Below are 24,481 nucleotides of genomic sequence, written 5' to 3'. Positions count from 1 at the left end.
ATATATGCTGCTCTGCTACTCATGTAGATCACCAAAGGCTGGCCAGCCCTTTTGTACTCTGCAACCTACAGTCATGCTTCCCCATCACCGGCTAGTGGCCTCTGCTGATCTGGCCCATGCTACACCCTAACAGAAACATCTTTGCCAAATGACCAGTACATCTTCAAATTAGAACTCAGGAGTGTATGGCTTTTGTTCAGTGGTCCCAGGAGCCAAATGAAACAAATATTGGATTAAAATGAGAATGTAATAAGTTAGGAAAAGTTTTTGGTATAGAGTCAGCCAGCCTAGGAGTGCAATGGAACATGAGCATTGTGATAACCCATAACAGGCAAAACTAGTAATAAAGCCATGCTTAGAGAGAGAGAGAGAGAGAGAGAGAGAGAGAGAGAGAGAGAGAGAGAGAGAGAGAGAGAGAGAGGTGGGAGGAGAAAAAATTGTAGTAATTACACTCCTTACTAGTAAGTCAGAAATAACAAATGGAGAAGCTAAGGCCTAGGAATGAAGAAACTTATTCTAAGTAATATAAATAACTCCTAGTAGAAAGAAAAAAGACACAATCACAGACCTAGATGGCCAGCACACCCTGTCCTCAGTGTCCTGACCCTTTCTGGGTAGCACAGCCTGCCACATGACTATAGCACAGGAATTAATCAAGTTAAAAGACAATTTTCTCTGGCCAAGGAGAATCACTCACTCATTAGGAAGATTAACTCCTAAGGGGATGTTTTGCACTTTTACTATAAAAACATTTTCATTGACAAATATACATACAAAATTATATATACTTATGAGATGTGGTATGACATTTTTGTACACATATATATTATTTAGCATTTAAATCACATTAAACATATTTATATCCTTGAATACATATCCTTTTTGCCAAGTAAGAATATTCAGAATGCTTTCTTCTAGCTTTTTGAAGTGTGCACCACTTACTGTTTTCCATACACACCTGACTGTGCACACATACAGAACTTCTCATTCCTATGTAACTCTCACTTAGCAACAACTAGTCAACCTTTGTCCAGCACCCTCTCTCTACTGGTAACCACCACTCTCCTCAACTTCTGAGATCAGCTTTCTTTTCTTGTGAGTGAACCATATGGAATTAGTTGTTCTGTTCTCAGCTTGTTTTACTTTATGCGTTGATCTGTTCCTACCATGTTGAGGCAAATAACAAGACAGAGGTCTAATTCTTTTGTGGCTGAATACAATTCCATGATGTATGTGGCCCACTTTTTCTTTATCCATTTGTCAATGATGAACATTTAGATTCCCCCCCCCCCATTTCTTATCTATTGGGAATAGTGCTGCAACAAGCATTAAAACTGAGAAGACTTTCTAACATTTGGAATTCATTTTCTTTGGGTTTATGCCAGTAGTGAAGTTGTCAGATTGCAGGGGATTTCTACTCTGTGTTTTTAAAGTACCAACATTCTATTTTCCACGTCCATATGTTTAAATGACCAGACTCAGTATGATAGTGTTCCCCTTCTCCATATCTTGTTAAACTTTTTGATACTGCACATTCCTGCTGGGATTAGGTGAAAGCTAACAGCAGCTCTCATTAGCGCATCCTAGATCATACATAGGTGATCCTGGGCCTCTGCTTTTGTTTTTGTCATTTTACTGTCTTCTTTTGAAAAATGTCTATTTAGCCTACTGGCTACTCATCGTGTTATTCTTTTTTCTCCATTTTAATTTTTGGTTGTTGTTTCTTATGTATTTTGATATTAGTCCATTTTCAGATGCACGGTTTGTAAATATTTTCTTCCATGGTGTGGCTTTTACCTTCATTCTGCTCTTTCTTTGTTCTTCACTTTGATGACACTCCATTTATTTTCATTTTTATTTCCTAAGTGTTGGATCTGGCCAAAAAGAAAGCAAAAGCAAACAAATAAGAATAAATGTATCCATTCCAAATATCCAGCAAAATTTATCCTTTGTCTCCTTCTAGTAATTTCCTAATTTGGTGTTGGATTAGAAGGCTTTAATCCATTTTGAGGGATTTTTGCTGTTTTGTTTGCTTGTTGTTGTCTTAATAACTGGAAACATTAGAGTCTGACTGCATTATTTGGACATAAATATTCAACATTCACAGAATCACTTGTGGAAAAGACTGTCCTATCCCCAGGGGTGCTATTGATGCCTTTGTGAAGAGTCGGTTGGCTGTAGATGCATGGATTTCTAGCTGTACTCTCTAATCTAATCTGTTGGTCAGTATGCTGCTCCTGTTTCTGTTTTAATTTTCTCAGTATTCACGTTGATCAAGATTTCTTTGCCTGCTTCATGGTTTTATACTAATTTTAGGGTGGCTTTTTTTCTCAGACTACAAAGAATATCATGGGTAATAAAGTTACCGTATGTAATCTGTAAATCACTTTGAGCAGTACAGCCATTTTAACAACATTGATTCTCCAAAGCCATAAACATAGGATGTCAGTGTGTGTGTGTGTGTGTGTGTGTGTGTGTGTGTGTGTGTGTGTGTGTGTGTGTGTCCTCCTTAATTTCTTTGTTAAATTAACAGGAGTCTCTCCTCATAATATCTTTCACCACCCAAGGACGCTCAGCCCTCATTTATTCCTTTCCCGTAGGAACTTGATCAAATACCTGGTAACTCCTTCCCTGGGGATCACATGCCTAGTTCCTTTGAGCTTTTCTTATGTAACATAAACAATAACTCAGCTTGCCAGGCTCTGGCTTTATAGTGTGTGGAAGGCCTCACAGATAGACCAGCTCATGGGCTCAGCACCAGTGCTTACACTAATGTCCAGGATCCTTATACAGCCATATCCTGAATTCCCTTTATATAAATCAGCAATGTTAACATCCACTTTACAGGGTCTGTGGTTAAATAAATGCAATAATATACATAACATCCTTAGTACCCTGTTTAGAACACATTTGAATGTATATGTGAATGAACTCCTAGTTGGGCAACTTGTCTAAACTCAGTAATAAGTGAATTTTGTACAACAAATGGCAAACCCTGAAAAAATGCTGTGTGCCAGATGGGTAAAAAAGCAATGAATGGGAAAGGCCCAATAAGAACCCAACACACTCAAAACTGATGATCTTTTCTTTGTAAGTAGTTTGCCAGTCACCAAATGACTGCTGGCCTTCAAACCCAGTGTTCTACTTGGAAAGGAAAGATTTCTAAGTGTATGTCTCTTCAGACTTACTCTGGACTTTGTCATAAAGGTCTGACCACATGCAAATTTGAAAGCCCAATACTGCTTTATTTGGGGAAAGTTAAAAAGGTACTATGTATCATTTTTTCCTCCCAAAAAAACAACTGAATAGACTTTCCTAATTCATTCCCAATAGCTTCATGTTTGGGCTGAGCTCAGTCCTGGAAGCTCTGTACAGTGAGGAAGGTCTGAGAAACTCATTAAAGGCAAGTGAGAGCTCTGGAATGCAAATGCACAGAGACCATGGAAATTTCATTGGCTTTTGGTCCCAGGTGATCCATCTTTCAATAACAGGAAGATGAGACCAAGCGAACTGCCCCAAGGTTGACAGCTAAATTATTACAACTTTAAACACAGTGAAAAACAGAGTCCAGGGACTGTCTGTCTCACTTTAAATCATGACTCCTCTCTTGATTCTTTGCAATGTGACATGTGAATGAAGCTGCCAAGGTCCCCATTTCCTACTCTGTAATATAGAAATAACAACCCCCACTTTGTATGATTTTGATGACTAAATGATAAAATCTAGCTTTCTGTACTCCCGGCACATATATTAAAATGGCTGCTTTATGTATGACACAGTGAATAATGAACAGTATCTGTCCCATTAATACTTGGAGATAAAGGATGAACAGCTAAGGTCCACAGTCCTTCCCCTCCCCCTGCCTTGCTTTGTCTCTACTCCTATGCTCTCCCTCCTGGGCACTTGGGAGAAGCAGTAGGGAGGGTCATATTATCTACCTACTTCCTAAGAGAGAAAAATGCTTATTCAAGAGGAAGAACCACAAAATGCAAGAAGGATGGAGCATAATGTGAAAGAAAATGGTAAGAAACCAGGGATGTTGCTAAGTATCCTTCAGTGCATAGGAAAATCACCTACAATAAAGATTTTCTATGCCAAATTGTCAGTAGTTCCAAAGCTAAGAAAAACCTGGTCTCAAATATATAAAAGACAAGGGTGGTTATATTGAGGATCTTGAATATAAGGATAAAATTTCTTCCCAAAGATAATGAATATATGCTAACATGTATGAAGAAAACAAAATCGGGGGAAGATGGATATTACAAGGTGTGTTTAAAGTGCTGAAACATACGGAAGGCTGGGCATCTTCATGAAAATTCACATATCTAATATAACAAAGAAGATACAATGCACCAACATCTAGATTAAAGCAAAGGCTTCTTCTATAAATGGGCTAATTTCATCTCTTTGGCATCAACAACAACAACAAAACTGGTTTTCCCATTGATTATGGCCTTCTGTATACATTGGTAAGATGATTAAAGGGATGTAAAGAGTCAGTTTAGTCTAACTGATAGTTTCACATGATGCAGACAAAACATCTGGTTGACTGGTCCTTTCAATTTTCACTTGGTGGTTTTGACGTGGACAAAACATAATTGTGGCTGTGTGCTGACTTGTCACCATTGCAAACCCATCCGATGACACAGGAAATTTAACTGGTTCTAAAGGAAAGAAATTGCAGGAACATCATGCAGCCCAAAAGACCACTGCTTAATAAAAAATAAGATCTCTAAATTAGAAATGATTAATTTAAACAGATACTCCTGTTATGTCTCATTATAATTATTCAACTATTCTATCAAAGCTGCCTATTGTCCCTGAAACTTTGTGTGCTCAATACCTCTTAGGATTGGGTCAAGTTATGTCACCAGACCAGGGCTCTATCTTCTAAAAGAATGGGAAGTTCTACATAGTCACAAATTCAACTATGCTCAAGAGATGACATCTACACCAAAAGGGAACTTCATATTTTGTCTTTTAAATTACCTGAACAAAAAGTATACCATTTAAAAATTTATTGTAATGAAACAATGCCAGACAATGAAAAATTTGGTTTCTGCCCTTTCAAATCCTACATATATTTCCAAGCCTATCTTGTCTCACCTTCTCAGAGCTACTGCCCACAGTGATTTAATACATGACAATACTCTGCTTTCTGGGAGAATGGTGCCATGAGGGGGTCTGTGTTTCCTTTCTTCATCCACTCTTGATCTTTATTGCCGTGGCAGTCTTTAAAAAAATCATTGTATATATTCATTGTACACAGTACTATGTCACATAAGATAATTCCATACAAATACATATTGTAACTGAGCGTATCTCCACACCACCTCTCCATTCCTTCTCTTATCCCTCCTCTTGTCATTAGTCTATTTTGTACCCCAAGATGGTATGTTTTTACTTTTATGTCATATTTACACATGATTTGTATAGAAAGCATGGGGGAAACATATGAGAGAAAATGTATGATATTATCTTCCTAAGACTAGATAAATTCTCTTAATATGACTGCCTCCAGTTGCATCTATTTTCTGCAAATCACATAACCACATTATTCTTCATGGCTGAAAAAAAATTGTGTGCATATATACCACATTTACTTCTCTCTCCTTCTTCCATTGGACATCTAGTTTCCATACTTAGCTATTGTGAATAGTGCTGCAGTAGACATTGAGCGAAGTATCTCTGTGATGTGTTGACTTGGAGTCCTTCAGGTACCCAGGGCTGATACAGATGGGCCATGTGCAAAAGCTGTCCTCAGTTTGTTGTCTTAGTCACTATCGATCTGACTGGGGCAAGATAAAATCTAAGTGTCATTTCAGTTGAGAGTTCTCTTAATGGCTAGTGAGGTTGGACATTTGTTTTACTTGCTTATTGGTCATTTTTGGTTCATGTTTTGAGACTTGTCTGTTAGTTTCATTAGCTTATTTATTAAATGGGTTGCTTAACTTTTTGTATCATTGTAGGGGATCTTTTTAGGCTTATATATAAATTTTCTGTTGTGTTATAGTTAAGAAAGTTTTTCTTCCATGCTATAGGCTGCTGTTCCACTCATTTAGCTGTTCCCTTTCCTCAGCAGAAGCTCTTTGAGTTCATGAGGTCTCATTTGTCACCTGTTGGAATTATTTCCTGAATGACCAGAGTCTTATTCAAAAAATCTTTTTCTGTGCCTGCATCTTGATAAGTTTTCTTCATTTTTTTTCCTCTAACAGTTTGAAATTTGGAGGCCTTGCAGTTTGAGATTTTAGGAGGCGGTCTTACATGAAGATATTTGATCCATTTAGACTTGTGTTCTATACAGGGTTGGAGATAGAGATACAGTTTCATTCTTCTGCATGTCCAGTTTTCCTTGCACCATTTATTGAAGAGGCTGTCTTTTTCTCCAATGTGTGCCTTAGACATTTTTGTGGCTATAGCTGGTTTATAGCTGGGCATTCGTTTATATGTTCCTGTTTTCTCTGGATTTGTGTGCTGTATTATATGATATATTTTAGAAAAGGTTCCATAGGCTGCTGAAAAAGAGTATATAATCTAAAGTGTTTGGATGAAATGCTCTATTGATATTTATTAGGTTCACTTGACCTATAATGTCATTTAATTCAGAAGTTTCTGCCTATATTTTGCTGGGATAATTTATCTATTGATGGGGGTAGAATGCTGAAGTCACATACTAGCACTATGGTGAGGTAATCCATGACTTTATATCTAATAACGTTTGTTTATGAAATTAGATGAATCTGTGTTTCAGAGCTGAAAATTATAATGACGTTTTGGCAGATTGTCTCTTTAATCAGTATGAAGTGATTTTCTTTGTCTTTTCTAATTACTTTGGTTTGAAAACTATTTTGACAGATTAGAACAGCAATTCTTGCTCAACTGGTGCCATTTGCTTGGGATGTTTGTCCATTCTCTAGGGTAAAACTACCTTAAAGTTGCCTCTTTAATGAGGAAGTGTGTTTCTTAGAGGCAACAAATTGATGCACTCTGCTTTTTAATCAAATATGATAGTCTGTGCCTTTTCATTGGGTAATTTAGGTCATGAATATTTAGAGTTATTGAAAGGTGACTGTTAAAGCCTATTGTGTTGATGTTTTTCAATTTGGGTATTTTCCTCTTATTCTTCATTTGCTGAACTACTGTTCCAGCAGTTTAATTCTTGTGGCTTCTGCACATACTTATATATCTATTCAATCCAAGGGATTCTGTGAACTGTCTGTAGAGCTTTACTAGTCATGATTCCAATCGCCTAATGTTTATCATGAAAGTTTTTTTCCTCCAGTTGTGCCACATAATTTTCCTGGGTCCAGCTGGCAGTTACTGCTTTTGAGAACTTGAAATAAATATTTTTAACCCGTTCTGACTTTTAAAGTTCCTCTTGAGAAATCTGCTGTTATTCTACTAGCCTTATATTTGTGTGTCATTTGGCGTTTCTTGCTTGTTCTGTATATCTAATGTTTTGACAATGAAATGACCAAGGGAGGTTATTCTAGTTGGCTTGATGCCCTAAATGTCTCCTGTATCTGGATTATATCTTTCCAGAGATAAGGGAATTTTTCTGCTATACCCAAGATTCATAGATTTAGTCTTTTCAGTGTTAATCTGAAATGTTCTGTTCTTACCTTCATAGACCCTTGTCACTGTCAGAAAGTCCCAAATCCTCTGTCTCATCTTAAGCCCTGATAGTCTATCCTTTTGTAGATATGTTCAGTTAGTGAGGATTTCTGTGAAACTTTTAAATTTAAATTGTTATCTTTCTTTTCAGTATTTTGGTTTTATTTATTTCAGTGTTTATGTCTTTACTGAGTTCTATTGTCATGCGGTTACCATATTCAGCTGTTTGTGTTCTCTTAAATTCATTCAAGTTTATTTATGTCTTTTTTATTTAAAATTTTGTCTGGGATTTTAGGGGGATTTCATCTAATTTTCCCTGTCATTGGAGGCTACTACTATGGCTTAGTAATTTTTCAATGAGTCATGTTGCCTTGGTTTTCCTATTTCTTGTGGTTTGCCTTGGTACTTAAGCATCTTGGGTTAGGTCACTGACTTTGTACTCATCTTATTCTTTCATGCTTACAATGTTTAAGAGGAACTGAATTGTACTAGGGTTGAGGTTTCATTGTGCTATGGTAAACTAGGATTCAGGACACCAGGCTCAATTCTCAGTACTTCCTGAAAGTAGGCTTCTGTCTGAATAATGACTATTAAAGGGTAGGCCTTCTATGAACATACAGTAATAGTCCAATATTAGTCACCCTTTAGATAACCATGCTACAATCCACAGACCCAGAGAAGCTAGGTAATAAGGAGGGTTCAATGGGGAATGCTGAGATCTCCCTGGAAACGGGGAATAAAAGAGATCTTGTGGATGGACTGAGGGCAGGTGGGGATGGGAACGTTAGGGGTCAGGTTGGAGGGTTGGATGGAAGGGTGAGAGTACTGAAGAAGAAGACTGGAAAAGGAAGGCATTTGGGGGTCAGTTAGTCAAAGCCTAGGGCAAGGGAAACTCCCAGGAATCTAGAAAGATGACTACAGCTAAGACTCTCACCAATAGTGGATACACAGCCTGAACTAGCTATCCACTTGTGACCAGGCAAGACTTCCAGCAACCCAGCCACATAACCTTTGGCCTACAGTCTGTCCTACCTATGGGATGTGCTTGGGTAATGGTGGCACAGAGATTGTGGGAGTGGTCAACCAATGACTTGTCCAGCCTGAGACTCATGCCATGAGAGTGACCCCATCCCCTGACACTGCCTGGAGTGCCAGGACCCAGAGGCTGAATGGCTCAGAGACCTAGGATAGAACCAAACATAATTGAGGAGGGGGAGTCAATATAATGATGCTTAGTAATACTCTTCTGTACTCATAGATTGCCATCCCAACTATCATCAAAGATACTTCATCCAGTAACTGATAGAAATAGATGCAGAGACCCACAGCCAAACATTAGGATGAGCTCAGGCATGCTGTTGAAAAGAAGGAAGGATTGTAGGAGTCAGAGGGGTCAAGGACATCACAAGAAAACCCACAGAATCAACTAACCTGGGCTCATAGGAGCTCACAGAGTCAAAATCAATAGCCAGGGAGCCTTCATGAGACTAACCCAAGACCTCTACATAGATATGACAGTTGTATAGCTCGGTCTATTTTCTGGACTCCTACCAATAGGAGCACAGGCTGTCTCCAGTGCTTTGGTTGACTTTGGGGACTCTATTCCTCATACTGAGTTGCCTTGCCCAGCCTTAATACAAGGGGAGGTGTTTAGTCTTACCTCAACTTGATATGCTGTTTTGTTAATATCCATGGGAGGCCTGCCCCTTTCTGAACAGAAACAAATAAGGAGTAGATGGGGGGGGGGTGGAGAGGGGATGTGGGAGGAAGGACTGGAAGTAGAAGAGCAGGGGAAACTTGAGGCCTAGATGTAAAATAAATAAATAGATAGATGGATGGATGGATGGATGGATGGATGGATAGATAGATTTAATTAATTAACTTTAAAAAATCACTCTTTAAGTTCCAATCATTCTAGGAAGTAAAGGAGCACTGGTAATATAATATGCAGTAACATTGTGGCTATTTTGGGTATGAATACACAGGAGAAAACAGTAAGAATAAGGAAAAATAGAATAAGAAAAAGGAGATGCAAGGAGAAACAATAGGGATAGGAGTAGAAATGAGGTAATTTTAGCTTAAGGTAGAAAGAAAAGAGAGAACTAAAGAAATGGAATTAGGTAACTAAAGATTCCCAGGTCTCGGGAAGCTAAACAAGGAGATACTGTAAGCTAGGCTAGTCTATGCTCTTTGAGAAAGGCTGTCAAAAGAAAATAATAAAGAAAAAGAAAAGATAGGGTAAGAATATAACAGGATATAACTATCTTGCAAAATTGACATTGGATATTAATAACAGAGGAGTAGGTGTGAAGGGGGCACTGGATGGAGATAATCTGAATGTAGTCATGCCTGCTTGCTGGTTTCAGTCTCAAACACTCAGCGTTTCTTGGTCCTTTGTAGAGGTCAGGGCACAGATGCTGGTAACAAATCTAGGTAGGCCTACAGGAGTCTAGTTTTAAACACTGGCCGCTGAGTGTCCTTCCTGATGTTGGCTGTACTGCATGAAACCTTACTCTATATTCCCTTGATGGCACTGTCTCCCACCACCGGGATGAATATTGTGCAGTTCTGACTTAATGTTTCTTCTGAATGCATTCTACTGACCATGTTCAGCATCCGGCCACAGGACACAATGATTTTCCAAGCTACCAATTCAGCAAGAGTCGTCATCTCACTACTGTTCCAGTCTAGCACCCAGGAACATGTTTTCCCAGTCTCTCTTTTGGCTTTTGATGCCACTATGACTTTGGACTACCTTACTCCCTATTTTTTTCCTCTATGAAATATCTGTTTCTGAAATAACAGTCGTGAATTTTTAGGCTATCTATCTTAAGTATAGCTTCAGTCATTCCCTCTCACTGGGAGAGGTTTGTTTTCCAGACCTGCCAATCTCTTTGAGGCAGATGATTTTTTTCTCCTGTTCTGTTTTTTAAATGTCCTATTTTGCTTTGCCATTAGATTAAAATTTTCAACGATTGTCCACATCTTCCATTAGTTGCTATTTGGCTTTCTTCAGTTTATTTCTAGGAGATTCTGAGAGACTACCTATATGTAATCATTGTCCTGGATCCTACTTTTTGTTGCCAGTACACAATTATATAAAAATATTGAGAAGCAATAGATATCCATGCTTTTGTAAAGCTTAACATCTAGTTAAAAGGCTCATTTAGCAAGTATCATCTAATTGGTGATGAACTAAGACAGACACTAATTACTTCATCCATAAAGAACTATCATGTACTTTCTTTCCTGGAATCTACATTATCTGTGGCTTGTCTGATCAATATAATGTTAGGAAAGTGTCACTGAGTTAATTCTGAGTCCAACTTTAAAAGGCCAAGAAGTTTCCATTTTTACTCAGTGGATGCTAGCCAGTAAGGTATGAGGCATGATGGTCTGGACTATTGAATGGAAAAACTCACATGCATATAGACTCTGAAAAGACAGAAGCCACATTGGACATGCTCTGCAGAGCCAACAAATCTACCCAAACATTGGCATGTGAGTGACTCCTCACAATATGAGTAGGCACATCAGCCTGACATACTAAACTAACCCAAAGGACTGAAAGACATTTAAATTATAACTTTTTAAGGCACAAAATACAGTGGTCCTTTGTATATAACAGACCTCCCCATGTTCTCCCTTCTCTCATATTATCCTGTTCTATTTTCTTTATAGCTTTCATAGTCTGGAATTACTTATTTAATCATCTTTTGTCTATGCTGTCCAATAGGAGAAAAAATTTGTGACAGCTGGGACCTTATTGATGCTATTTCCTGTTGCCATACCTCACCTGGAGTAATGTACAATGCAAATAAAGACTAGAGCTGAGTGGAGCAGAGTTAGCAAGTCAAAAATAGATGCTGCTATAGCAGTTCATCGTGAATAAGTTCTCAATGAGAGTTTAGGGAGAAAAATGCTTCTATGGATGAAGGTTGCCTATGTGCTGTCTAGGATAAATACAAAGAAAATATTGTAGTATGAATCTTAAAGGTACTTATTAATAAAAATCAAACCTGAGGCCAGTTATTGGGGTGAATGCTGGAAGATCAGAGAAGCAGAACAGGCCACAGCCACCTCACCTCACCATTTCCTCAGCTGATCCTGTTTCCTCAGACTGGAAACCTCTGAATCCTCATCTAGAATGAATCTCAGCTGAACTGCTGCTCCAAAGCCTGAAAGTTTAACCAGATAAAAGCTTCTAGTTTCTGGTCTTCACGCCTTATATACCTTTCTGCTTTCTGCCATCACTCCCTGGGATTAAAGGCTCACTTTTTGGGATTAAAGGCATGTGTCACCATGCCTGGCTATTTCCAATGTGACCTTGAACTCACAGAGATCCAGATGGATTTCTGCCTCTGGAATGCTAGGATTAAAGGCGTGAGTGCCACCATTTTTTAGTCTCTGTATCTAGTGGCTGTTCTGTTCTCTGACCCCAGATAAGTTTATTAGGGTGCACAATATTTTGAGGAACACAATACCACCACAAAATATACCTTCTAATAATTACTCCATTGAGTCTTCTCTTACAAATGACATTATCATTTAAAATTTTCTGTGTTTGCAGAATACAATTTATATCAAAATATTTTAGAACAGTATACCGAGGGCCTAGCAATTGCTTATTTACTTAAATAGTTAACTGAATTAAGAATCCTCTAAATTTCTAGAACATTTCTCAAAAAAAACTGAAAATAGGAAGAAATAGGATCTAACCTGTGCTTCTGCCAGAGCCCTACACTAGAGGGATAATTCTTCTATCTCAATCTGAAGAAGTATCTCCTCATAAATTAGATTTTCTAATATATTGTATTTTGTATTCCTAAGCACAAACTCCATTAGAGTTCTTTCTTTTCCTTTTTTTTAAATTAGGGAATGTTTTATTCATTTTACATACCAATCACAGATCCCCCTCTCTTCCCTCCTCTCACCCCTCCAGTCTTCCCTCCCCAACCCAGCCCCCATTCGCTCTTTCAACAAGGTAAGGCCTCCCATAGGGAGTCAGCAGAGCCTGGTACATTCAACAGAGGCAGATCCAAGCCTCTCCCCCTGCATTAAGGCTGTGCAAGGTATCCCACCATAAGTAGTGGTCATAAGGGAATAAGCCACTGAGAGAGAAACAGGGTGGGGTGGGGAATTCTTTCTTGGCTTCAGGCAAATGCTTTCTTACTGGGAAAGAGTAAAGTAGAAAGGTTGAACACTGAGAGACTAGCAGCCAGACACATTATTTTGAGGCCATGAGAATCACTGAGCAAGCAGCTAAGACTCTCCTTTTAAGTCAAAGCATGAAAATGAGACATGAAGGTCAGGAAGAGGAAAAGAGTTCAAATGAGGACAGTGACTAGTAGAGACAAGGCCAATTTCAGTGTGTGTGTGTGTGTGTGTGTGTGGTGTATGTGTGTGGTATATGGTTGTATTGTGTATGTATATATATATATGTATTTGTGTGTGTATGTGTGTTCTGTTTGTATGTATGTGTGATGTCTATGTGTGTATGTGTATATGATTACAGAACAGATTCTTCCACTAAGTTGAGAAACATTTAAGAACATTCTTCTCTGTTGTGCTATGGGAACTTATGGTTCATCTAGGGAAGGAGCTACCTATAAAGTAAATTGTAAATGAGCTGAGAACCCACTAGAAACAGTCTGATTAACAAAGCTCCCTTACAGTGTGTCTGAAGTGAGCTTCTAAAACAATGCATATAAAATCCCAGGCCCTGTACTTTGCACAGTATGTACAGAGCAAGCTGAAGTTTTCCAGTTCTTTGGCATTTAGCAAACAGAAAATTAACACCCAGTATGTCCTGGATTTCAAAGGATGACAGGGCATGTACTGTGTCTGCTTATTCTCTCACAGTTCTGGTGCCCACACAGAAATACTAAATGCCAGAGTTAATCCTTCTTCACACTTTGTTACCAAATAAGAACAGAGCTTTCTAACACTGACTGCTCTTGAATGGCCAGAACAACACCTCATCTTTTACAATCCCTTGGAGAGCAGCACAGTGCTAAGTAAAATATCAAAAGTGACAACCAATCATAAAACCCTAGAACGCTATGAAAAGGGCACTGCCCATACACTTCTTGCCTGTAAATCACAAAATCCCCAAATACCGTAATCTCTGTCATTGAGTGGATTCTGAAACCATTGCTTCCTTCAGAAAATACTCACATGAGAGAGTACAAATAAAACAGGTATGCTCAAAAAAAAAAAGATAAAACATCTCCAGAGAAAGTAGGTAACAAGGAGGACCCTGAGAGGGATGAATGGATCACCTTGGGAAGGAGAAATAGATGAGATCTCCATGAGTAAACATGGGGTGAGGGGGGAATCATAGAGGGGAAGGGATGAGGGATGAGTACATGAGGGAACAGGATAGTTGAGCTGGGGGAGGGACCGAGTGAGAGAGCAAGGAAAGAGATTTCTTGATAGAGGGAGACATTATGGGGTTAGAGAGAAACTTGGTGCTAGAGAAATTCCCAGAAATCCACAAGGACGACCCCAGCCTAGAGTACTAGCAATAGTGGAGAGGGTGCTTGAATTGACCTATGTAGCTAGAGTTTTCCTGCCTTGCCCACAGTCAGGACAAATCTTTGTCACCCGCCAGTCCCACAGCCGCTCAGACCCAACCAAGTAAACACAGAGACTTATATTGCTTACAAACTGTATGGCCGTGGCAGGCTTCTTGCTAACTGTTCTTATATCCTAAATTAATCCATTTCCATAAATCTATACCTTGCCATGTGGCTGGTGGCTTACCGGTGTCTTCACATGCTGCTGGTCATGGCAGCGGCTGGCAGTGTCTCCCCGCCTCAGCCTTCCACTTCCCAGAATTCTCCTCTCTCCTTGTCCCACCTACTTCCTGCCTGGCCACTGGCCAATCAGTGTTTTATTTATTGACCAATCAGAGCAACAGATTTGACATAGAGACCATCCCACAGCAGACCTACCCTGGTAATCAGATTGGTGAATACTCTAACCTTCATCATAGAGCCTTCATCCAGTAACTGATGTAAGCAAATGCAGAGATCCATAATCAAGCAGTAGGCCAAGCTCCTAGAGTCCAGTCAAAGAAAGGGAAGAGAGATTATATGAACAAGGGGGAGGGGGGCAAGATCATGACAGGGAAATTTACAGAGACAACTGAATCAAGCTCATAGGAACTCATGAACTTTAGACCAACAGCTATGGAATATGCACGGGACTGGACTATGCCTTCTGCACACAGGAGACAGTTGCGCAGTTTGGTCTGTTTGAGGGGCCCCTGGCCTCGTGCATGAATTGGCTTTTGGGAGCCCATTACCTATGGTTGGACGCCTTGCTTAGCCTAGATGCAATGGGGATGGGCTTGGTCCTGCCTCAACTAAATGTACCAGGCTTTGCTGACTCCCCATGGTAGCCCTTACCCTTTTGGAGAAGGAGGGTGGGGGTGGGTAAACAGAGTGGGGGGAAGGCTGGAGGGGAGCAGAAGGAGGGATGAGTGGGGGATCTGTGGTTGACATGTAAAATGAATTTAAAATATTAAATAAAAATATAAAACATAGCACAAGTATAAAGAATATCAAGATACTCCATGTTGTAAACCCCTGCCATGAAGTTTTGTCCAACAATCTGTTCTCTAAGGCTCCTCTCAAGAGTTACTTCTTAAAGATGTTCTAAATAAAGCAGGCAGTAAATAGACTTGTTGCTAGAGAAAATCATCCAGGTAACTATTAAGAGGCATCTCCCTGTATAGTTTACTTTCATGGCCCCAATAAAGTGCAGGTTCTGACTCTCAGGATAGCAGCCCTAGAAACTAGACAAAAACAGTTCTACAGAACAGATCATACTTTAAATGTGGAGTCATGTTAGTAACAGTGTCTTATGTTTACCAGAAAAGAATGAAGCTATTAAGTTATTTCTCTGGGTTGTTCATTTTTTCCTAAGTAAGAGTGATGTAGAAACCAGAGGTTACCAAGTTTGGGGGACCCATGGCAGGCAAAGACTTTTATCTAATGCTATTAAGCTCTGAGGACTGGAATCCTCATTAACATTCATGCCTGCCTCTGTGCGATAACACCGAATCTGCCTGGGAGAAATGTGTGTTGACCTATCAGTGCACTCCCTCCCCTGGCTTGTGTCTGTCTTCTTGTATTGACCAATGTTCCTTTGGAATCACACATTTTTTTCTTTTAGTAAGATAATATCATTCAATTTAGTTTTATCCCCATCTTACTGACCTGAAGAACATTCCATCTTTCTTGAAATTCTATCTCTTTTTTATCTCTCTAACCTGAAGTGATCATTTATATTTAAATTGATCTTTGTTGGATGTTTATATATAATTTATAAATGTACATATATATCAATACATATACATACACATATATAATATATGTTAGATGATAGATAGGTAGATATTTTTGTTTCCTCTCATTTGGTCCTTGACATCCTAAGTTAGATACTGTCATAATTTCTGTGACAAAATAAAAAAAGATCTGTAAGGGAAGAAAGATTTGCTTTTGTAGCAAGAATCTTAAAAGGTCTTATTAATAAAAACAAACCTGGATTCAGGTATTGGGGTGAATGCTGAAAAATTAGAGAAACAGAACAAGTCACATCCAACCTCACCGTGCCAATTCTTCAGCTGATCTTGTTTCCTCAGACTGAAAGCCTCTAAATTCTCATCTGAATGGATCTTGGCTGAACTGCTGCAAAAAGCTAAAAGCTTAAAAAAGCCTCTAGTTCCTGGTCCTCACACCTTATATACCTTTCTGTTTCCTGACATCACTTCCTGTGATTAAAGGCATGTGTCACCATGACTGGCTGTTTCCAGTGTAGCTTTGAACTCACAGAGATCCAGACAAATCTCTGCCTCCTGAATGCTAGGCATTAAAGGCGTGTGCTATCACTGCCTAAATCTATGTTTAGTATAGTGGCTGTTCTGTTCTCTGATCCCCAGATAAGTTTATTGGGGTACACAATATATCAACCATATGCTTTGGCTAATGGCTTGTCAGAGTCCGGTCATTATCGTAAGGAAGATATGACAGAATATGGGGGGAAACCTGGAAGCAAAAGCAGGGTATGCTGCTCTTCGCTTTCCCCTTTTTTATTTAGATCGGGATCCCAGCCCATTGCATGGTGCCTCCCAAATTCAAGGTGGGTCTTTTGCCCTCAGTTAAACTTCTCTGGAAACTCCATCACAGAGATCCCAGAGACTTGTCTTCTAGGTGATTCCAAGTCCAGGCAAGTTGACAATGAAGATTGTATTCATTATTTTTCTATTGCTGAGATAGAATGCCATTACCAGAAGTAACTGAGAGAAGACAGTTTATTTGGCTTACCTGTTCCAGAGAGAAGTCCATAATGACAAGGAAGGCACAGAAGCAGACGGCTGGGAAGCCGAGAGATCATATTTGCAACCACAAGTGAAGCAGAGCACGAGCTAGCCCTAGTGTGAAGCTCTGAACTCTCAAAGCCAATTCTAGCTGTATAGACTTTGGATCTGTTCAAATGGGGTATGTACTGTTTTTATTTACATGCAAGAGATTTTTAATAAGAAAGTTTAGGTTTTTTTTTTTTAAAAAAAAAAAAAAAAAAACTTTCAACATCTATCCACAGTGATGTACATCCTCCAGCAAGGCTTTATTTTTCCTTAACCTTCCCAAATAGAAGCACCAATCTGAGACCTTGTATTCAAATATATAAGCCTATGGAGGACGACCTCAATTCAGACCACTGCAAAGATAAAACATACATCTCACTGCTACCCTTTGATTCAGTTAGCCCCTGAAATCCTACCAGTTGTTTAACACAGTCAGGAGAGTTTTTACTACACATTACCAAGAAGATTTTTCTTTCTAAGTAGATTGTAAGCAGAAAAAAAAAAAAGGAATTTCATCATCTCTGCCCAACTATACTTTATACATAAAAAGTCAGCATAACTGAACTATATGAGGCATTAAATACTTACCATCTATAGTTGGGTTGAACTTAATTCAATAGAACTGAACGGACCTTTCTTCTGTTCACATAAAGCTGCAACATTTTACACACATTCAAAGAACTGTGGTCTCGGCCGGGCGGTGGTGGCGCACGCCTTTAATCCCAGCACTCGGGAGGCAGAGCCAGGTGGATCTCTGTGAGTTCGAGGCCAGCCTGGGCTACCAAGTGAGTCCCAGGAAAGGCGCAAAGCTACACAGAGAAACCCTGTCTCAAAAAACCAAAAAAAAAAAAAAAAAGAACTGTGGTCTCAAGATAAAATTCTGGATTCTTAACAAATAAGATTTCAGCAACTCCTTACTAAATGCATCCTAGAGAAATCACATGTCACACTGTATTACTAGATGTCCTGGCAGGTCACTGCAAGTGAAACACACAAAACCAAGGGCCCATGTTTATAGGTGGTGAGTCATCAAAAGGGACTGAAGTTGACTGCCGTGCTGGTTCAAGCCACTGAGTTAATGACAGCCAGCAATCAGCAGCTGCACTGATTTACAGAGGAAAATGGAGGGACACTTACTAAAGAGCAACTGCAGACAACGCTGTGAGTTGAGATCTTTTCTTCTGGGGACCAAGGGGGAAATCTCCTTTCTTGCTTTGTCTGTGGGTTCTTTACAGAACCCAGATTATACCTCTTTAATCCTAGATTATGTCAATCGTATTTGGCAGCCATTGAAATCTGTTAAACAAAACTGAGACACTACATGTTGTGCTTCTGGGCAACTCTTCCTCTTAAGAAAGCTATTGAATAAGGTGATCCTTAAGTAAGTAAGAATGGACTCTGATTTTTAAACAATAGCTAGTAGCTAAAGGGTTAACAAAACAAGACTTTAGGCTTTGTCAAGCAGTAAACCTCTCTGTGGGGAGACACACCATTGAAACCAGGAGTCACTGCTAACCACAGTAAGTAAGTCTGGATTTAATCAGTGAGTCCCCAAACATCTACTGAGCAAACCTCTATCATGAAGATAAGGGCATCTCGGCAGTCTTGATATTGACAAAGTTTGCCCTGCTCCAGTGCCAGAGAACACTCAAACCTGAATCATGTGATGCTTCAGATGGGGATGCCATCCTGAGAAACGTGCCCTTAGACAATTTCATCATTGTACAAACATTGGTGTATATAATGGCACAAACTAATCACTTCAGCTCAGGGCAGTGTCTGGTAGAAGCTATTCCCTGATTTACAAATGGCACTTTTCTGTCTCTTCATGTGGTAAAGTGCAGAAGGGATGTCCCTCGTCTTTGTTCTATGAGGGCACTATCTACACTGAACAGCCCCACTTTCCAAGACCATCCCACTGATGACCAAGTCTTAACATGTGAATTGTGGAGTGAAGAATACAAATACAAGACTGTAGCAGTAACGATGGTACATGTATCTCAGACAAGAAATGATGCGGGTCGGTGAGGCACCATACAAGACCTTTATCTACGTAGAATACCAAGCCTACATGCCAAAAATCATGTGATGTGCTGTAAAAAGCACTGGGAGTTAGTAATCTACATAGGAAAATATAAAATTGGATTTCCAGATGTTCTAAAAATAAGTCAATTTAGCACAAACTTGAGGCCTAATATGAGAAGGAAAGATTCTAGTGGAAAATACAGGTAACTTTCTTCTGACCTTATGGCAGAAATGGACTCTTTCTTTTCTTTTTTTTTTTTTAACTTCACAGTGACTTAATATAATGTGATATGTGTCCTGTTTCAGGAGAAAATAATTTGACTGTGTAACATTTATAAAAAGATATTTCCATAAAATATATTGTAATGTTATAGTATTTTTATTATATGGTACATTTTTACTATAAGAACACTAAAAATGTCAAAAAGCTATACAATGTGAAACTCACACATGGCTTCATAGTCCCACAATATCTGCTCATGAAAGAATTGGATAAAGAAAAGGAGAGTTACATGTTTTGTTTGTATATTTTTGAAATTGTATTTTAATTACAACCGTTCTACCTCCTCTTTCCTCCCTCCAAACCCTCCTGTATACCCCTCCATGCTCTCCTTCAAATACATGACCTCTTTTTCATTAACTGTGCTTGAGATGCACACAGTTAAGAACTAGAGATGCCAGGAAATTTGAATTCGAAGGCATCCTTCAAAGGAAAGAGAGGATCAACCTGTCTTCCTCCTGGAATGCTGGGAATGGATGTAGTTTACCACCTGGTGATCCTTGGCTGTCTGGTGAACCAGGCTCTGCCCATATCTTCCAGAAGTTGTTTTACTTATCCCAGACCCTTTTCCCCTCAAACCTTAAGCATTGCTTCTAGGCCATAAAACTCATCCTTGTGAGAGATGTCCTTTTTATTTTACAACAGTCTAAGTGACTTCTATGTTTTGTTAGGGCCAGGCCAAATCCTGACTACACAGGGATTATGTTGACCTCAGCCATTCTCCCCAGACCCTTATCTTGAGTGTTATTTCTAAGTCAACAAAAACCTATGTTATGGACAAAGCCATAAAGAGCTTCAATGTAATCATGTCTTAGGTTTTGTTGTACTCACGGGGCTGATTTAATTGTTACCTGAAAAACTTTTTTTCAAAATTGTGCTATGTTTAAGTATGGCAAAAATATATGAACTGATGTCAGATCCAAGAAGTTTTGGCCTTGTACTAGTAACCTAAATCAGGCTGAACTAGGTTTCATTTTTCCCTCACCTGGATCATTTTCTTTGCCAAGTGTAAAGCCTGCAGGGATCTTCCATAGCCAATAAGTATCTCAAAAGTCAACCAAAATCTTCCAGAAGAATAATACCCACTGGAGACCAAAAGTTCCAACACAGGACCCTGTTGAGATATTTTACCTTGAGATCATAATATCCCAAGCAAATCAGTATGAAGTTCCTCCTGATGATGGAACTCAACTCTGTTCTTCAACTCGTAATTATGGAAAAGAGGGATGTGCTGATAGAGTCTGTGTACTCATTAAGACAAGGAAGAGGAAACAACAAATTGTAGGAGCAATTACTACATTAAAAAAACAGTGTATTTTGGATGTTGTCCAAAATCTTTTCTGGGTCTTGTTTCTCCAAATAGAGCACTTTCTTTATTTATTTTCTATTTTGATTAAACAGCAATTATAATCCAAAACATTGACAATCAATCCCCTCACCATATTCTCCAAAACTAAGACTTTAAAAAAGCAAAGCCTATGCAAACAAAGGAGTTTTGGCACAGAGTGTGGCTAGGTTATTAGAGAAATGTGGCAAATATCCCACAGCTAAGCATGTTTATACTAGAATGGTCCATATAGGCTTGCATTGGTGTGGGCTTTTTGTAGGAAATGTGTCTCTGGGATGGGCTTCAGGGTTTCAAAAGCCCATGCCAAGCCCAATCTCCTCTCCTCTCCTCTCCTCTCCTCTCCTCTCCTCTCCTCTCCTCTCCTCTCCTCTCCTCTCCTCTCCTCTCCTCTCCTCTCCTCTTTTTTCCTCTCCTCTCCTTCCTTCTCCTCTCCTCCCTTCCCCTCCCCTCCCCTCTTCTCTCCTCCTCTCCCCTCCCCTCCACTTCCCTCTTCTCTCCCCCTCACTCCCCTCCCTCTCTTCTTGCAGATCAGGATGTAGCTCTTAGCTACTTCTCAGCTACTTCCCCATGCCAATCTGCCACCATGGTCCCCACCAGGATTAGAATGGACTAACCCTCTGAAACTCTAAACAAGCCCCTAATTAAATGCTTTCTTTTATAAGAGCAGTCTTGGTCATAATGTCTCTTCACAGCAATAGAATAGTTAAGACAAATAGAATAGACTAAGTTAATAGTTAAACAATAGAACAGATTACAACACACAGCTATTGAATACCTACTATGTATCTGCTATAGAAAACCAGTTATTCATTCACATTGATAATATAAGGTAGTTGTTAGTATTCTCAATTCTCATACAGAAATACAGAATTTGGAACATTTAAACTTCCTAAGGGCATGTACCTAGGAAGTAACAAAACATGAATTCCTCTGTTACCAACACTTTTCTTTTTTACTATGATGAGCAGCAGGAGTATAGCTCAGAGACAATTCTGTCATTCACAATGTCAATCAGAGTGAAGATGTCCTGAGTTTGGCTAGAACATTTCCAATAGGAAGCCTGCGGTCCCAATACCTAACCCAATTTTGGCTTACCACAGCACAAGTGGCAGGCAGTTGAACTAATAAATACAAAAGATTAAGGTTTTCTTGATTTAGTCGCTGTAGACATAAGCTTATTCCTAGGTTCTTGCCTGTTTAAAAAAATTTAAGGGTGTCCATTTTTAACCAAGGCAGTCCACTCATATTACACCCTGCAGACATAACAAGTTTTTAGTAGCATGACTGGTCTTGACTGGAAGCTCCAGTTAACTAAATATTACACAACAGGGAACTAATGTGAAACTTTTCCTATCTACTTCAAGTTCACTCTTGCTATCTAGTGCTAATGTGATTTTGTTGTCCTTACTGTTGTTTTAAAGGCAGAACAACCATGGGCCAGGATCTGACCTAAGCTTATTGCTTTTTTGTTTTGTTTTGCTTTTCCAGTCAGGGTTTCTCTGTGTAGTTTTGATGCCTGTCCTAGAGCTTGCTCTGTAGACCAGGCTGGTCTTGAACTCACAGAGATTCGCCTGGCTCTATCTCCCAAATGCTGGGATTAAAGGCATACGCCACTGCCGCCCAGCCTGAAGCTTATCTAATAGAACTGTCCTTTCTAACTCTAATTATGTCTCTAGCTTTTTCTTTCTCCCTCCATAGTCTTCAACCTATGTAAACAGAAAGTTAAGAGAACCATAAGGGCCCAGGAGTGGGATTCGGTGGTCCGGGGTTAGTGTCTTTTCCTTAACTTCTCTGTTCTGTGAGATGGAGAAAGATGCCCTTAACTCCAAGTCATACCCAGTGAACAAAGACCCTCAGTGACCACTTGAAGGTCTCAGAGCTTTTTGTACTAGCATGGCACCTCCATTTCATTCCATAGTTCAGCCTGTACTTAGGGGTCACAGGTGGTCATCTTCCTGCTATAACTGCTGAAGCAGGAGGGAATGGATTGGAGGAAGCGGCAGAGATAGTGGTGCTATAAAAAGGTGTTCAATTGTTCCAGGTAAAGTGAGGCTGCAAAGGGTAGTTAAACAGGAAACATCTTGTGCAGGACACACCCAAGTGGCCCTGATTATACAGACATAACTAAGAACAGGAAAGAGCATCAAGAGACTGTGGGATGGATAATGAGGAGTCTAAGCTGAAAGGATTCAAGAACATTAGGCTAGGAAGAATTTCATATTGTAGAATCTACAACAAGAAAAGTCTTACAGAACCCTACAGTAGCACCCAAAGAAATAGCCTGTTCATGTTAGTCATAGAATGACACTAGCAGTCAGTCTTAGTCTGCTTGCAGAGGCTGCCAAAAGACAGGTGTAGAATTGCTGTGACCTGCTAAGTTAGAGATGATCATCATCACATATCTACTTTCATAATAGAAAAGCCAAGGAAAGGAAGGGAAAGAAGAAAGAATGTCACATCCAAAGTTAGATGCAGAACAGGATGTGAGCCGTAAACTCAGGATATGACTTTGAAACATTAAATTACCATGGCTTGAACTTGTGCCTAAATTTGTGGATATGTCTAATATTTCTAAGATGATGAAATATTAGTGATTAAATGCCATTATATTGTAGACAAATAATTATCATTTCTCCCTCACCCTTTAATTCCTCCATCAAGAAGAGTAAACGTCTTGCCTATTTATGTTGGGCCTGGCCATATGACTTGTTTGGACACATAGGATGTCAGGCCTGATGTATTCAAGGCTTTAAAAGTACTTGCTGGGTTGACTAGCCCTCTTGCATTCCTGCTTTTCACCACGAGAGAAACATACTTCTTCCAACAGACTCTAGTATTAAGAAAATGGAAGTTATGTGGAGTAAGCATGAACCCAATTCACAAACTTCAGCCATGCCCAACCTAGACCAACTGAATTCTAACCAACTGCTTCACATGTAGCAAGTGCACAGGCAAATATAAACTAATTCAGTCATTCTGTCCTATGTATAAGTATTGGACTATTTATGTTTTCATTTTTGTAACTGAGAGTGCTACATGATACATATTTTTCCATATGCCATTATGTATCTGATAAATTACTTCTATAAACTTAAAAAATAGCAGGGCAGTGGTGGTGCACACCTTTAATCCCAGCACTCAGGAGGCAGAGGCAGGCAGATCTCTATAAGTTCGAGGCCAGCCTGGTCTACATAGTGAATTCCAGGACAGCCAGGACTGTTTCACAGAGAAACCCTGTCTCAAAAAACAAACAAACAAACAAAAAACTTAAAAAATAGAATTTCTGAACCAATGACATTAAAACTTTGCCATATACTGCTTTGTAAATACACCTCCTAAACTGTTACCATTATTCTCTTAGACAAACTAGTGGTCAGACAGGATGAGGAGAATTTTGTTTACTTTATACGTGTCTGTGTTGTTTAAATTTTTAAGACCATGTAATAATTTATAATATAAGAAAAATGAAACAGATAAAAAGGATTTACATATAACACAAAGATGTTCGCTATCTCACATCTCCCTCTTAATTTCTTTTGTTTCCAGTTTCACCAAGAATAACAAATGGAAGAAGTATTATTTCTTATTTTTCTGTGTGCCTAGTGCCTACCACTAATTTTATTTAGCTTAGTAATATCAAATATTATAAGTGAAAAATAAAAAACATTTGAACATAATTTTAATATGGCAGACATTGATATTGCCTCTTACTAATTAAAGAGAAAAGAAATGAAGGAAAATTCCCACCAAGTTTATCTATTACTGGGTTCATAAAAGTAGCCAAGTAATGTTAGTATTCTCCAAAAGAAATGCACTCCAGGTTTCCATTAGCATTTCATGA

The 24,481-nt window shown here is 39.1% G+C and overlaps 1 long non-coding RNA gene across 1 annotated transcript in view; it reads right to left on the bottom strand.

Annotated features, from left to right (window-relative positions):
- Nucleotides 1-434: 434 nt before the first annotated feature.
- LOC143272947 (uncharacterized) overlaps nucleotides 435-24,481 on the bottom strand; it is a 100,212-nt gene continuing 76,165 nt past the window's right edge. The window contains exon 5 of the long non-coding RNA XR_013050636.1: nucleotides 435-1,874. This is a non-coding gene — a long non-coding RNA (uncharacterized LOC143272947). The remainder of the gene's footprint in view (nucleotides 1,875-24,481) is intronic.

The sequence above is a fragment of the Peromyscus maniculatus genome, chromosome 4, assembly GCF_049852395.1.
Source record: "Peromyscus maniculatus bairdii isolate BWxNUB_F1_BW_parent chromosome 4, HU_Pman_BW_mat_3.1, whole genome shotgun sequence".
Lineage (NCBI taxonomy): Eukaryota > Metazoa > Chordata > Mammalia > Rodentia > Cricetidae > Peromyscus > Peromyscus maniculatus.
This window is presented reverse-complemented; position numbering and strand designations above follow the sequence as displayed.